At 36.7% G+C, this 16,599-nt stretch overlaps 1 protein-coding gene and 1 pseudogene across 8 annotated transcripts in view; one reads left to right on the top strand and one right to left on the bottom strand.

Moving 5' to 3' along the window:
• Positions 1–16,599, bottom strand: part of AUH (AU RNA binding methylglutaconyl-CoA hydratase) — a 222,321-nt gene that overhangs the window by 147,147 nt on the left and 58,575 nt on the right. The window lies entirely within an intron of this gene.
• Positions 5,803–6,817, top strand: LOC141550250 (general transcription factor IIF subunit 2 pseudogene; annotated as a pseudogene).

Genomic DNA, 16,599 nt, shown 5'->3' with positions numbered 1-16,599 from the left:
AAGTACTTTGAATCCAGAGCAAAGGGATTCTACCAAATATCAAAGAATTCAAATGCAAAGCATGCCATGGCATGGAACTGGAAAGTTTAAATCATCTTTTTATTGAAGACATTGTCACTCCTTATCTTGTTCTGAATGAGCCAGTTTCTCCAAAGCTCCCGATATATAACAAATAAAGACATAGATAAATTCAAAGAGAACAGAGTTTACTTAGCTACGTAAAAGGATACTGTAAACAAGAAGATATAAAGGCAGAATTACAATTCAAAAATGAGAAAGGCAAGGTTAGAGTCCAATACAGTAATGCTATCATTCCCCCATAAGCCCGGAAATAAATCCAAGAAAAGAAGAATCTACAGATCTAGATAGTTCTGAAGAACAAGTTCTTGGCCAGATGACAAATATCTGGCAAAAAATGACAGTGAGAGGTAGAGTAAAGACATCAACAATGTAACCTTACTCTAAATAGCCAATCATATTCCCAAATTGTTTTATTGTTTTACAGGAGTAAATGCAATGACAAAGAACTGAGTTGGAACAGGAGAAGGAAGCAAGTTGAATTTCTAATTATACCATAGTAAATCTTATAGGTTTCCTCTACTGTATATATATATACTTCTATAACTAAGTAGTTCTTAATTACACCTACCCAATGCTGTAGGAGAAATTGCCTACTCCAAAGAGTACTGACCTATATACTTTCACACTTTTTGTGAAAGTATACAAAAAGTGAACACTTTTTGTTCTCCATGCTCTCTATCCTGAGAGAATCTATCCTGTCTTCTTTATGACTGCTTATGGCCCTCAAAGGTGATGTCAAATAAAATCTGTATACAAGTATCCATGATTCTTCAACTTTAAATTAATTTTTACTCAATCCTCAGAACTTTCTATTTAGCTTATTTAAGTTATTCAAGAATCTAAGATTTTACTCATATGAATCCATCCTATGGTGACAAAGGACCATAAGCCCCCAATGATTAGCAGATGATTTTTACAAGTTGCCATGCCTCAAAAATTATTGATTCTGTTGCCAATGTGGTGACAAGCTTTACCAACAATAATAGAATTGGCTCTCATATAACATATAGAGATTCAATGAAGCTTTAAAAACTGAAACCCAGAGAAAACACAATAAAGTAGATATCTCTTATCTGTCACTGGAGTTATCCTGAAGATTCTTTGTGTAAACATAAAGAAAAGGAATTTGCATTTCAAATACTCTTATTGATTTATAAAAATCAGTCATTTTTAAACATAAAAAATTGCAAACAGAGGACATAGTTTTGAAATTAGTAAAATATAATATATACAGGGGCAGCTAGGTGGTGCAATGGATAAAGCACCAGCCCTGAACTCAGGAGGACCCCAGTTCAAATCTGGTCTCAGACACTTAACAGTTCCTAGCTGTGTGACCCTGGGCAAGCCACTTAACCCCAGCCTCAGGAAAAAAAATAGACAGATAGATAGATAGACAGACAGACATATCTATATATCTATATAGATATAGATATATATCTTGTTTATGTATGTGTGTGCGCGTATATATATATATATATATATATCCACATATATATTCATATGAACACATATAATCTCATTTGATCCTTAAAACAACTTATTGGATGTACTGTTATTATCACTCCTCATTTTATAGATAAGGAAACTTCTGCTGAAAGGAATGACCCTAGAATGTCCCCCAGTCCTAGAGCAGCTACTAAATAAGTGAATCAGAACTCTTACTCAGTTTCCTGACCTCAGTATTATATCCACCTATTCCACATAACAGCAAAGGGATGGACACTGTCATGCACTGGGATCATTACTATCTGCATTCTACAGAAGAATGAGATAACATTAATAATAACATTCACCATCCATTCAATTTTCATCACATTCTATTATTAGTAGCATCTTTTTATGGACAAGGAGGCTACAACATATATTAAGTTTAGTGACTTGCCCAGGGTCACACAGCTAAATAGTGTGGATGTAGGAGTCAAACACAGGTCTTCCAAAATCCAACTCCATCACTATATCATAGTACCCTTCATTTCAATAATAATCATAATAACTAACATTATTTTTAAAAACTTGAATAAATTACCTTATACTGTTCATCTCTTTGTGATGCCTACACACTTCCACCAGAAATTGTAAATTAGGCTACAATACTTCAAATCTGTTAATACATAGTACATAATATTTCACCTAAAAATAGTTGTTCATGGCACTCTCTAGAGAAACTGAAGAATGATCCCAACTAAAAACATATACAAAAAAAAGTTTCACTTGAGAGAACAGAAATAATTAAAATCAAATAAATCTCAAAATTACTGAGAGAATATACCATTCAATTTTTATTTTGAGTTCCATTTGGAAGGCAAACAATATGATATTCATTATACATTTGAAGTGAAACAAAACATTTCCATATTAGCTATATTACCAAACAAAGCAAGAAAAATAAAATGGAAAAAAAAAGTTACAATTTGCATTGACTGATATCACTTCTTTCTCTGGAAGCATTTCTCTGAGAGCATTTTTTAATCATGAGATCTTTGGAATTCTTGTGGATCATTGCAACAATTAAGTGTAGCTAAATTTTCACAGTTGATTATTGTTACAATATTGCTAATACTATGTTCTCCTAATTTTGCTCATTTCATTTAGCATCGGTTTATTTAAGTCTTCCCAGGTTTTTTCTGAAACCATTCCCGTCATTATTTTTTTTTTCCTGTCATTATTTCTTTTTTTTTTTTCCGTCATTATTTCTTGAAGCACAGTATTATGTCATTACAATTATAAGCCATGAATTACTGAACCATTCTCCAACTAATGGGCAGTCCCTCAATTTCCAATATTTTATCACAGCTTAAGATGCTATATATATAGTTCTGTATATATCCTTTCCTTTTTTCTTTGATCTCTTTGGGATACAGATCAAATAATAATATTGCTGAACCAAAGTGCATAATACAGTTTTACAGCCCTTTGGGTATAGTTTTTATATAGTTTTCATAGCTAATTGTCTAAGGGCCCAACATTCTATCCAAAGCAATCACTTGAGCCGCCTAATCACAGTGCTACTATAATGTCTCATTATGGCACAGTATTGACCTGGTTATCCCAAGGAAAAGCCTAAGTTCAAACCATGTCATTGCCATAAGAAGTTTACCAAGTTGACATTTATTTATTTATTTTTTGATATTTTGATATCATGTTTCTGATTGTCACTTGATGACAGTAGGTCATGAAAACTATCAATATGTCATATGAAGGCAACTTGGAAGGCTCTAGAGGAGCACAGCTCTGCCACACACACACACAAAAAACCAAACAAACAAAAAAAAACCTCAGCAAATATCTACACAAAGTAGAAAAGTTATCATGAAGGTCAACAAGAAAAACCTAGTTCAAACCTTCATCCTTAAGTGATTAATTTTCCCCTAAAAAGAGACTCTTCCTGGAATCTGGCTGCCCCTATGCCTCTTGATGCAACTCATCATCTAAGAATATAAAGAAGGTTCACTTGCATGAAATCTGGTTCTCTAACTTAGTGGAAAGCCTAAGATCCCACAAATCATCGTTACCTGCTCTACCTAATTATGTTTACCTTTCTGTAACGAGCTGTCGTCTCTAGAAGCTGCCGGATCACTCTCTGGGAAGAGATCTGCTGTATCTACTCAAATCTCTCGGACAGATTCTTCTTCCTGTAGTGAACCGTTGTCTCCAGGCAGTTGCTGTTAACTCTTGTCCTTAGAAGTGACTTCCCTTCCTGCAGAGAGCCCCGTCAAGCCTGATGCAATGCAGAGTCTTTTTTTTTATCTCTGGGAGTCCTCTCTTTTATTCTCCCAGAGAATGGGCGTGGGATAATGCAAGGGCTTCTGGGAAGAACCACCTCAGCCAATGAGCCTGCTCCTTCCATCAAGTCAACCTGAGTTCTCACCTTGTAATTGTCCAACCTGAATTCTCACCTTGTCACTATCCAGACAACCCGAGTTCTCACTTAGTAATCCTAACACCTTTCCTTTTAATTTTTGTATTAAAACATTTCCATAACATAGTATAATAAAGATTACTGCATATAAAACTGCAAATCTATTCTGTACAATGTTATTTCATATATAAGGTTATTAAGAAACATTTTAATGTTTCCAGAGATAAGGGTCTACCAAAACTACTATATTTCTGCTAAAATTATTTCTATATTATAGCTAAGCAAATCACTTTTCTTAGGACTTTTGAGTATCTCATTTCTTCCCAGCATTAAACTTAAATGGTACCAGCATCATATTTTACCCTTAAGAAATGAAGAGACTTCCATTGACACCCAGCAGCAATGAGCTCAGTGAGTATATGGAGGTGGCTGACAAGGAGAACTGTTTGTCCCCTAAAGTTTCTCAAGTGAAAATCAGAGTGCTTCTGTAATCTGTTTGTGGTCCTGTAAAACCAGTAGAACTGATATATCTGACATCCCTCTACTCTTTCTAAAACTTGGAGATATGGCTTCTAGATTAGGAAAAACTGAGCTTCTGGAGGGAAAATTCACCTTGGCTATAAGTCATCTCTAAGGTCCATTAAATCTAAATATAAGAAAGTTGAGTGGCCCAGCACTGCCAAATGGTATGAGAATCTTTGGAGAAGTTTTAAACTTGGAAGCTACAGGGCCCTTTGCACCTCTTCTGAACATTACAATACTGATGAATTGCTTTCTTGATAAACCTATTTCAAAAGGCATAATCAAAGTACCCAGTGGGAGTGGATGTTTGTAATGTCCGGGCTAGCTTTCTGGAAGACCTCAGGATCAACCTGAGTCCTTAGTCTTAGTGGAGAAGTGATGAAGGCAGGACAGCCACCATGAGGCTGGTCAAAGATGGAATGTACCCTTTCCAGTCCTTCTCAGCCCTTAAATACCTTGATATGATTACATCATTACAGCACACTTGTATTGTGAACTAGAGAATCATTACATCACCATGCTAAATACTAAGAATATGTATACTAAAGAACCATCATCTCATCAATTCCACTGAGTTAACACCTTGTTTCAAGTATACTTCTCCAGAGTTCTGGCCCTCTACAGATGTTATGCTTAATCTATCTCTCCAGTAACAGAGAAGAAAAAGGGTAGAGGAGTACTTAACTTATACCAACTTCCTTTACAATAAAATTTGTTGGCCAGTTAAAAAAAAAAAAGCAGATTGTGTCTTGTGTCTGTGTCTACAGCAGACAAGAGAAGAAAGCTGAAGTAACTGTCATGTCTACTATCTCTTACTCCCTCATATACAACCTGTTAGGATTACTAGGTGAGAACTCAGGTTGTCTGGACAGTGACAAGGTGAGAATTCAGGTTGTCTGGACAATTACAAGGTGAGAACTCAGGTTGACTTGATAGAAGGAGCAATCTCATTGGCTGAAGTGGTTCTTCCCAGAAGCCCCTGCATTATCCCACGCCCATTCTCTGGGAAGATAAAAGAGGACAGCACTCCAGGAAGAGGAGAAGACTGCACTACATCTGGCTTGACACAGCTCTCTGCAGGAAGAGAAGTCGGCTCTCTGCAGGAAGGGAAGTCACTTCTCTGGACAAGAGTTAACAGCAACTGCCTGGAGACAACGGTTCGTTACAGGAAGAAGAATCTGTCTGAGAGATTTGAGTAGACACAGCAGATCTCTTCCCAGAGAGCGATCCGGCAGATTCTGGAGACGACAGCTCGCTACATTTGGCGCCCAACGTGGGGCCACCATTATCCCCACGTTGTCCGGGAGTGGCGTGTTCCCCTCCCCCAAGATAGTCGCTTCCCGGCTTTGGAGCAACGCCGGTGACGCCGGCGTCGCGACCTCCGGACCTCCTTCTCCGAACCCACGCTCCCTTCTGCTCCCCGGGTAACGGCGTCGGCGTCGAGCCATGGCAGAGTGCAGGGAGCTCGACTTGACCAGCGCCAAACAAAACACCGGAGTGTGGCTCGTGAAGGTTCCTAAGTATTTGTCTCAGCAGTGGGCCAAAGCTTCAGGAAGAGGAGAAGTAGGAAAGCTGAGGATTGCAAAGAATCAAGGAAGGACTGAGGTATCTTTTACCTTGAATGAGGAACTTGCAAATATCCATGATATTGGTGGAAAACCTGCTTCTGTTAGTGCTCCCAGAGAACATCCGTTTCTCTTGCAGAGTGTGGGAGGACAAACATTGACAGTCTTTACAGAGAGCTCATCAGAAGGCCAGCCTGAAGAAAATTCTGAGAGCAGTAATAATGATAAACTTTCATTGGAAGGAATAGTGGTACAACGTGCTGAATGCAGACCTGCTGCCAGTGAAAACTATATGAGATTGAAGAGGTTACAAATAGAAGAATCTTCAAAACCTGTAAGATTATCACAGCAGCTGGACAAAGCTGTTACAACAAATTTTAAACCTGTGGCTAATCATCAGTACAATATTGAATATGAGAAGAAAAAGAAAGAAGATGGAAAGCGAGCTAGAGCTGATAAGCAACAGGTTTTGGACATGTTGTTTTCAGCTTTTGAAAAACATCAGTATTACAATATTAAGGATTTAGTGGACATCACCAAACAGCCTGTGATATACCTGAAGGAAATCTTGAGAGAAATAGGCATTTACAATGTTAAGGGGACCCACAAAAATACCTGGGAACTGAAGCCAGAGTACAGACATTACCAAGGAGAGGATAAGAGTGATTAGGAAGACCTCATCCATATGCCCACAAGAAGCTGATGATAGGGTGGGCTTGTGACTGTACTAAGCAAACCTGCAGCCGTACAAAACTTTGAGCAGTCTGTTAAAGAGAGTAAAGTGACGGGTACTTTTTAACAACCCATTGTCAATGCCTTTTCCTCCTTTGCAACATCTCTTAAACATATCTTTTCTCTCATCTGAAAGTACCAGCCCTCTAGTTGAATGCCCGGATCGCTTCACACCTGGATTACTACAATAGCCTACTGATAAATCAGTACTACTCAAGTCTCTCCCTTTCTAATCTACTAAAACAATTTTCCTACAATATAGATAGATCTGAACATGTCACTGGATCTCTATTGTCTCTAAAATAAAATATAAAATACTATGCTTGATATTCAAATTCTTTCATAATCTAGTCTACTACTACCACCTTTTCTCGATCTCCTTTACATACTACTATTCAATCCAGTGACACTGGCTCTCTTGAAAATTCTAGGAATAAGATAAACTCATTTCTCAACTCTGAGCATTTTCATGTCTGGAATGTTCTCCCTCCTCTGTTGTGCCTACTGACTTCCTTAGCTTCAAGTTTCAACTAAAATCTCTTCTTTTACTAAAAGTCTTTCCCAAACTCTCTTAAATTTTAGTGCCTTCCCTCTAATTGCTAATATTACTATTTCTCCATGCTTTGTATATATTTATTTGCATATTGTCTTCCCCCACAAAACTATAAACTTCTTTTGCCTCTTTTGGATCTCCAGCACAGTGCATAAGATATAAATATTTCAAAAGATTGACTCATGGAGGCATGTTAGGATTTATTTTACTCTCCCTAACTAATGCTAATCTGGGGGCAGCTAGGTGGCACAGTGGATAGAGCACCATCCTTGAATTCAGGAGGACCCGAGTTCAAATCTAGTCTCAGACACTTAACACTTCCTAGCTGTGTGACTCTGGGCAAGTCACTTAACCCCAGCCTCAGGGGAAAAAAAAACAAAACAAACAAACAAAAAAAAAAAGCTAATGCTAATCTGTTCTTATTCCTAGGCCTATCAGAGAAAAATCTGGTAAATATAGTATCATCAAAATTACCTCTATTTTGAGGTCCTCAGAATCCTCCAGCTACTATCTCATAGAAAGTAGTTGAAGTGTAACAGAGCACCTGAGAGTTTAAATGAGCAGCAATCTTAAACTTTATTCCCATAAATCACATCTACTCTATGACCTCCTGCACATACATTAGAAGTGATCTCCCAGTACAAGCTCCAGGTGGTGGTAAGAGGGGAAAAGGGAAAGAGGGGGAAAAAGGGAAGGGCGCTTCTTGTCTTGAGCTTATATAGGGTCAATGAGGCCATAGATACAAGCCAATCAACAATGAAGTCTACATCCCGAACTTGACCGAGACTTCAGAGTGAGATCTAGGTTTCCACCATGGGTGGAGGTCCCACCCACGAAGAAGCTCTTAAGTACTCAAGACTTAAGCACATCCAGGGATGAAGACCATTGGTCCACTTACAACATCTCAATTGAGCTTGCCTGACTTTTCTTTGAACCCTTACAGAGGCAGAAACACAGTAGTTAAGAGTTCTAGTCCAAGGTCAAGAAGACCTAAGACACTTACGTGTAACTCTGGGCAGGCAAGTCACCTAACCTCTATTTGCCTAGTTTCCCCATCTATAAAATGGGGATAATCACACTAATCCACCTCCCAGAATTATTATAAGAACCAAATGAAAAAAATATTTGTACAGTGCCTTGGCACATAGTAGATGCTATATAAATGTTACTTTTCCCCCATTCCTTTGCCTGTGAGGAACACTTAGGGAACAGTTTTCCTTTCTCTTATGAAGTCATTTTCCCCTGGCATGGAAGTACACCAGTGGTAACATAATGTTGACTATGAAGCTAGAGTAGGTAAGGTCCTGAATTGAATGGTAATCATATAAGGAACAAGGGATGGAAAGTAACCCATTAATTAATCAAAAATTAATTAAGTCAGGGTCTAACCTACTCAGTAGTTTTGAGCAGACAGGAAGAACCCAGATGATTTCAAAATACAATTCATAATAAAGGTCTGATGTAGAGCGCCACAGATAGTGAGGGAACTCTGGGTGAGGTATAAAGACCCTTCAGCCCAGAGGGAACCTGATGACAATGTCTGGTTTGGCTCCCTGTCTTCTCTTGGGGCGTCAAACCCCTCCTGAGAAATCAAGGTGGGCATGACCATCTGTGTTCTACCTGAAGCAAGGAATACTTACAGTAAAGATGCATTTATATATATCAATAGCAGGGTGCTTATAGTTAGCACTTCAGCAGTATGCTGTGGTGATGTAATGGTTCTATAGTTGGCACATGTAATTGGCATGATGCAATTGTACTAAAGAATTTAGAGGCTGAGAGGACTTGAAATAAACAGACTTCAGGACTCCATCTTTGACCAGCCTTGTGGGTCCTCTACTTCATCATTCCTCCACTAAGACCAAGGACTCAGGCTGGTCCCAAGATCCTCCAGAGAGCTAGTCTGGATAGTATATTTTGGCACCTCAGTGTGGGGGCTCTAGAAAGCATCGTACATTCTGGCACTCCAACTTGGGAGCTCTAGAAAGAAGTCTAACACTGAATTCCCTGCAACCCAAAAGGGCACCAAAATGCATACTGGTTTTTTAGGTTTTCAAGAATAGATATTCTTCACTTGAGTATTCTAATGAGCCCCCAATTACCAAAACATCTATAAATGTGCCTCAAGTGAGGTCCAGAACAGCCATAAAATACCTAAAATATCTACCAATCTCTCCTTCTAGTCCTAAAGTCTTTATAGGGCCCATGTTTTTAGAGACCCACAAAGATCGAGTAGTATGAGTCTTTGGTAGGTACCTAAGGATGGCCAGACCAAATGATTGTGAGGTTTCTAAAGATGAAAATTTCCCAAAGTAGACACTTAACTATACTGATTTTGCAAAGTAGTTATTCTCCTACTATGAGGCCCTAGTAACTATTACTAAATAATAAATAACCTTTCATTCAGAATTGCTTACTATGAATTGGGTGATACACCAGAAGACCTCTAACGAGTAGAGGGAAATGGATCTCCTGCTTCTTTATGGGTCCCATTGTATCACTACCTCTGATCAAAGGATCCATTTTACTAAAGAATCTGAGATTAGGCCTGCTGGGTTTTCAGGCAGACAATGATATTATGTGTTAGAATGAGTTTTTGAAAGCACATCTTTGTTGTCATGTCATTATCACAGTAGGGTACCCCACCTTCCCAAATGGCATATCCTTAAAAAACAATATTACCCCAGTTCAAGTTCAGCAGCTTTTTGATTGCAGTCTCTAAGAAAATGTATCTGAAAAGAATGGACTGTTTTTAGACACAGACTTCTGCATAACCTCAAGTTCCATGATCATGAGCAAAAAACTGCTTAAACTTCAAATACTTTGTTTTAGTGCGTACACAATCATCTGGGCTTATATGGCTCAGATAACTCTCAATTGGCAAATCTCTTCCTCATCAATGGTTAATATAACTTCTTTTCATAAAGAGGTTCAGGGACTACGAAATAAAATTGTTGGGAGCGGCTCCATTTCTAATGATATGGGAGAGATGAAAGTGTTACTTCAGGAGAGGCTTCTAATGGGGAAAATATTTTGTATCATCATCATTCTAACAGAGCCAGAAGAAGAGGTAGGTTTTAGAGGGTAATTTAGACAGGCAATACCAAGCAGCAGTACTTGGAAAGCCTTGGTATCGACTTAGATCACAGGTCAGGATGCATGCAAAAATCTGATAACCATGTCATAATCACTTTATTACTGATGAACTTGAAGTAAAAGGTGACATAAATTTGCAGGCTAGACAGAAATGTCTGTACTATGGCCCCAGTGCTCTTGACACAGCTGCAGTTCATCAATCACCACTTTGCATCAGGAAATCAGGATATATTTGGCAGAATCAGACTGCTGAGGCCTGAGATCTGATCATCTTGAATGTAGAAGGAAAAGTCTAGAATCTCTTGCTTTTGTTCTCCACATTTTTTTTCCTTATTATGACTCCTTCAGGGGAAAGAAATAATATCTTTTTCTTCTTTTTCCCTTTTCTCCTTAGTAGTGACCATTCAAGAAGTCTGTCCAATAAAAACCCTAAAAGCATTTTGGTAGCAAAGGGATTTCTAGAAGATTCTTAGGATCTTGTCACCCTGGGGCAGTCTATGACAATACTAATATAAACATAGGAGCCTTGGGGTACACTAAGCCTAGTGTTATCTATCTAGAAATGTGCTAGAAGAGCATCAACACATGTTCTTATAAATAGGCCCTGAGGCCAGCAGGATCTTAGTTCTGGCCTGTCAAACTATAAAGAGCAGACATAGCTAATCCTCCAAAAGTCACAAACTCAGAGAGACAGAACTTGGTAGTATATCCCTCAAAGTACATAGCACCACAGCAAGAGAAAAGATAACTTCAATAAACTGCTATTCACACAGAGGGAAGGCAGGAATTGGGGAACTGCAACATGATCTCCAAAATCTGATTGGCCCCTATGAGGGATACAGCAAAGACATCACCAATTTACATTTGAAGATTATGAAAAGAAGAAATGGAAGGGGAAGAAATAGGAGTGATACCAGCAAAGGGAGAGAGAGTGAAAAAGCACTGGATTTTGACATAAAAAGGGCTCTAGTATCGACCATTCCACCCACTGCTGATGTGACAAAAACATCTAGACTACAGAAAGAATGGGGTTTGTCCATCCCATAGCTAGATGGCACAGTGATAGGGGCTAGATAATAACAGACAGGGGTCTAGAGTCAGGAAGACTCATCTTCCTGAGTTCATTTCCATTCCTGAGCATTTCACTCAATCCTCTTTAACTTAGTTTTTCTCACATGTTAAATCAGCAGAAGGAAATGGCAAACTACTCCAGTATCTTTGCCAAGAAAAACCCAAATAGTCACAGAGTTAGTCACATCTGAAACAATTCAAGCTGGAAACTGAATGAAAACAACTTGAAGGTAAGTTATACATTTAGGTCTTTGAAGTATCTTATTCTTTCAAGACAATATGAGGATAATATATATCCTCAAAGAAGGTTGATAGGATAAAAGTCTTTCAATATTAACAGACTAGTAAACTTTACTTTGAAAAAGTAAAAAATTAGATTGTTTCTTCTAAGAAGTAGGATATATACTGTAAATATGTATGTATGTATGTGTGTGCATATGCACATATACACACACACATATATTTACTGTGTTTACTGAAAACATGTTATTGAATTCTGTTTTATAGGTAAATTCATCCTATTCACATTCTAAGATAAAATTACTTTTATGTTTTCCTCCTTCCTATTTTTCCTCAATATCATTCTTTCTCTATTTACCCTATCCCTTCCTCACTGTCAAATGTATTTCTATACACTTTATTGTTCTAACCTACCCATCCCTATCAGAGTCCCTCCTTTATCTCCTCCCCCCCCTCCCACTGTATCATCTTGATTTATTTCTTTTTAAATATAGAATACTTCTAGAAATGTTTGTTGTTCCTCCTTTAATCCATTTCTAATGAGTAAGGTTCCAGCACTACTCCCTCCAAATTACTTCTTCTATATCAATGTTTATTTTGACTCAATTGTGTTTTACTCCATCCTATTTCTTCCTAGAGTTTGCTTTTTAGAATATTCCATCATAATAGTTCAGCCCAAGCCCTTCTTTTAAATTACACAAATAATGACACTCATAAGAATACTAATAACATTTTCAAATATAAGTAAACAATGTAATTTCATTGAGGCCTTTATAATCGTTCTTTAATATTTACCTTATATCTTTCCTTGACTTTATCTGTCAAATTTTCCATTGAGTTCAGCTATTTTTGTCATAAATACCTGAAAATCTTTCCGTTCATTAAATAGTCTTTTTTTTTCTTTCAGAATCATACTTAACTTTGCTGGATAAGTTACCCTTAATTATAATCCCAGCTCCATAGAATATAGTATTTTTGCTCCATGAAATACAGTATTCCAAGACCCATTATCTTTCAACGTAGTAGTTGATAGGTCTCATGTAGATCTTTATTGTAGGTCCACAATATTTGGTTTATTTTCTTGTTGTTTATAATATTTTCTCCTTTACTTGAAAGTTTAGAAATTTGGCTTTGATATTGCTTTAAGTTTTTTCTCCTGGAATCTCTTTCAGGTAACGATAGGCAATTTTTTTTTTTTTTTTCTAGTTCTGCTTTGCCTTCTTGTTTTAGAAACTTCAGAGAAATTTTCCTTGATAATTTCTTGTAATGTTTTATCAAAATCTTTTTTAATTGTATTTTTCAGGGAGACCAACAATTCTTAAATTGTCTCTCCTCGATCCGTTCTCCAGATCAGTTGTTTTTTCTTATAAGGTGTTTCACATTCTCATCTATTTTTCATTCTTTTAATTTTGTTTATTATTTCTTGGTGTCTTGTAACATCAGTAACTTCCCTTCATCCAATTCTTGTTTTCAAAGAATTATTTTCTTCCTTGAGTTTCTCTATTTCTAGCTGGTGAAGTTTCTTTTCATAATTTTCTTGGTTTTCTTAGATTGATTTTTTTCCCTAAGTTTTCCTTGACCTTACTTGATTTTTAAAGTGCTTCTAAAAACTTTTTCTGTGCTTGAGACCATGTGATGTTTCTCACTGGGGCTTTTTTTTTTTTTTTAGCTCCACTATCTTCCTCTGAATATAAACCCAGATATTCACCGTCCACTTTTTCTTTGCTTATTCCTTTTTATTTTTATTGTTTTATCTTTAGCAGCTATTTATTATAATCAAGTTCTAGTCCTGAGGTGTGAGGAATGATGCCTCAAGTCTCAGGCCCTTTTTTATTGCCTGAGCTTTATCCTAAGGCCCAACATTAGACACTTCTCCCAATCCCTAAGCCATGTTGCTACCTCCAGCTATGCTCTTATTCCATGTGGTCTTTTGGTTGGGCTACAAAGTAAGTACAGCTGTCCTCTCTACCCTGGAATTGAAACTTCGAAGCCTGTGGATAAGGGTGTCTATATTAAGTATAAGGTTAACTTAAGAGATAGAAAGATTCTCTCAAGTTTTAAGAGAATAGTGGTTTCCCAATTTGATGTTCTAATAGCTCTGTTGTTAATCAGATTAACTCTATAAGGTTTGAGCTGGGTTTTACCACACAAAGTAACTACTGGAAAACCAAATTTAGGAGACTGTTCTAAATTGTGCTAAGTCCTGGTACTGAAAATATAGCATATTTAAATAGGTATCTCTGCCCATGACTTGGAATCAGATAAGAGGGTCTACTAGAAGGAGTTCCAGAGCTGCCCTGAGAATGAGGCTTATTTCAGAATTTCCAAAGAAAACTGTTTCCAGGGACTAAATGGCTACATGTGACAGCTAGGAACTCAAAAATGAAACATCCTGACTTAATGAACATTGGGAGTAGCTTACCAGGAGCAAGGAGATTTTGTTATTTAATATTAATAATCGTTATTGTATTCCTTTGGTTTTAATGTTCCATAGTGTTTATGTTTGACTTCAAGAGTGATCTGGCCAAATTCCTTTTATTTATTATTTGGGCTCTCCTGAAACTTTTTGGAAAAGCTTAAAGTTGAATGGTTGACCAAAAATTATTGGTCACCTAATCAAATGCTGACTTACAGAATAACGGTGTTAACTGTTTAACAGTTTCCTGATAAAAAAATAAAGGGGAGTGATTTGTTATTCTATTTAATTGAAGAGCAATTAGATGACACAGAATACTGGGTCTAAAGTCACAATTCTTCCTAACTTCAGATCTGACCTCAGACACTTACTAGCTGTGTGATCCTGGGCAAATTACTTAACTGTGTGCCTCAAATACTTATGTATAAAATGAGCTGGAGATGGAAATGGCAACCCCAAATAGGGTCCCAAAGAGACAGAACAGAAAAGACTAGACAGCAACAACTAAACACAATGTAATAACATCTTAACCAAATAGGTTCACAAAGAGACAGGACAGAAAAGACTAGACAGCAACCACTTAACACAATGTAATAACATCTTAACATAATTTAGTGAAAGAACTGGGAAACTAAGAGAATATTTCTATTAGGTTGAATTTTCTTATTTAGCTTAGTGACATATAAATCTCCCCTCTCAACAAGGCTATAGTGAATCCGCTAATGAAAATTGACTTAAATTTACCTATTGAGTCTGTTTAATGAAATCTGTTCTCCTTAAGACACACACACACACACACACACACACACACACATACACACACACACACACACACACACACACACACACACACACACACACAAAGTATAATCTCTATGTAGAAGAAACCTATAGACACTTGGAAGTAAAAATACAGGTGGCTATTTTTGTTTTTTGCAAAGACAATTGCTAAGAAACAAAGTGAGGGAACAATTAATTAGGTAGAGCAAAAAATGACTATTGTAACCCAAGTCTGAGAAACCCAAAGTTCCCAATTTGGAAGGTAAGGAAAAAGAACTCATTATCTGATAAGAACTACAAGGAAAACTGAAACTAGATATAGAAATAGACAAGATAAGGTCAAAATGGGATTTAGACATAAATGTGATATCATAAGCAAATTAGGGAAACGTGGAAAATTTTACCTTTCAGATCTATAAATAAGGGAAGAGATTAATGACCAATTTAGTGATAGAAAGAATCATGGGAAATAGAATGAATAACTTTGATTTTTATTATTTTCAGTTAATTATTTCAGTCATGTCTGGCTCTTTGTGACCCTGTCTGGGAGTATTTTTGGCAGAGATATTGGAGTGCTTTGCCATTTCCATCTTTACACAAACAAAACCAATGTAACCAAAATGAAAAGCATGAAAGTGTTTTGTTTTGTTTTTAAACCGCAAGTTTCTCTCATAAAGGCCTCATTTCTCAAATATATAGGGAACTAAGTCAAATTTATAAAAAATAAGAATCATTCCCCAATTGATAAATGTTCAAAGGACATAAACAATTTTCAAAAAAAAAGAGAGAAATCAAAGCTATCAAGTCATATAAATACACTCTAAATCATCATTTATTAGAGAAATACAAATTAAAACAACTCTGAGATGTCTCCTTACACCTAACAGAATGGCTAACATGAGAGAAAAGGAAAATAACAGATGCAAGAGGGATATTAATAAATAGGCAAACTAATATACTATTTATTGGTGTATTATGAACTTGTCTAACCATTCTGGAAAACAATTTAGAAGTATGTCTAAAGGGTTATAAAACTATGCCTATCCTTTGATCAGTAATATCACTAAGTTTATATCCCAAAAAGATAAAAGGGAAAGGATATATATTAAAAAATATATTTATAGAAGTTCTTTTAATGATGATGAAGAATTGAAAACTGAAGGAATGCCCATCATTTGGGGAATGGCTGAACAAGTTGTGGCACATGATTGTGATGGAATACTACTGTGCTAAAAAAAATAAAAAGCAGGGTGATTTCAGAAAAATGTGGAAAGATATATTAATATATAAGTTAAGTGAGCAGAACCAAGAGAACACTGGACACAGTAACAGCAATATTTTGATGATCAACTGTGAAAGACTTAGCTACTCTGATCAAAAGAAGTCCAAAGGAATCATAATGAAAAATACTGAGTGTAGAATAAAAATTACATTTTTTATTTTATTTTTCTTGCTCCCTCTCTATCAAAAAAAGGTAGCTAATACAAAAATGTTTTGCATAATTTCACATGTTTAGGGTTAGCATGCCAGTCAAGAGTGTAATCCCCTTACCTTGAAAACCTCTTTTTGGAATTAGTCTGCTGAACTCCTCTATGGATTTAGCCTACCAGTAAATGGCGTACTCCTAACTCATGGCATATTCCCTTTAATGGCATCTTACTTCTGGTTCCTTGTAAGTTCCAAA

This window comes from Sminthopsis crassicaudata, chromosome 1 (genome assembly GCF_048593235.1).
Source record: "Sminthopsis crassicaudata isolate SCR6 chromosome 1, ASM4859323v1, whole genome shotgun sequence".
Taxonomy (NCBI): domain Eukaryota; kingdom Metazoa; phylum Chordata; class Mammalia; order Dasyuromorphia; family Dasyuridae; genus Sminthopsis; species Sminthopsis crassicaudata.
This window is presented reverse-complemented; position numbering and strand designations above follow the sequence as displayed.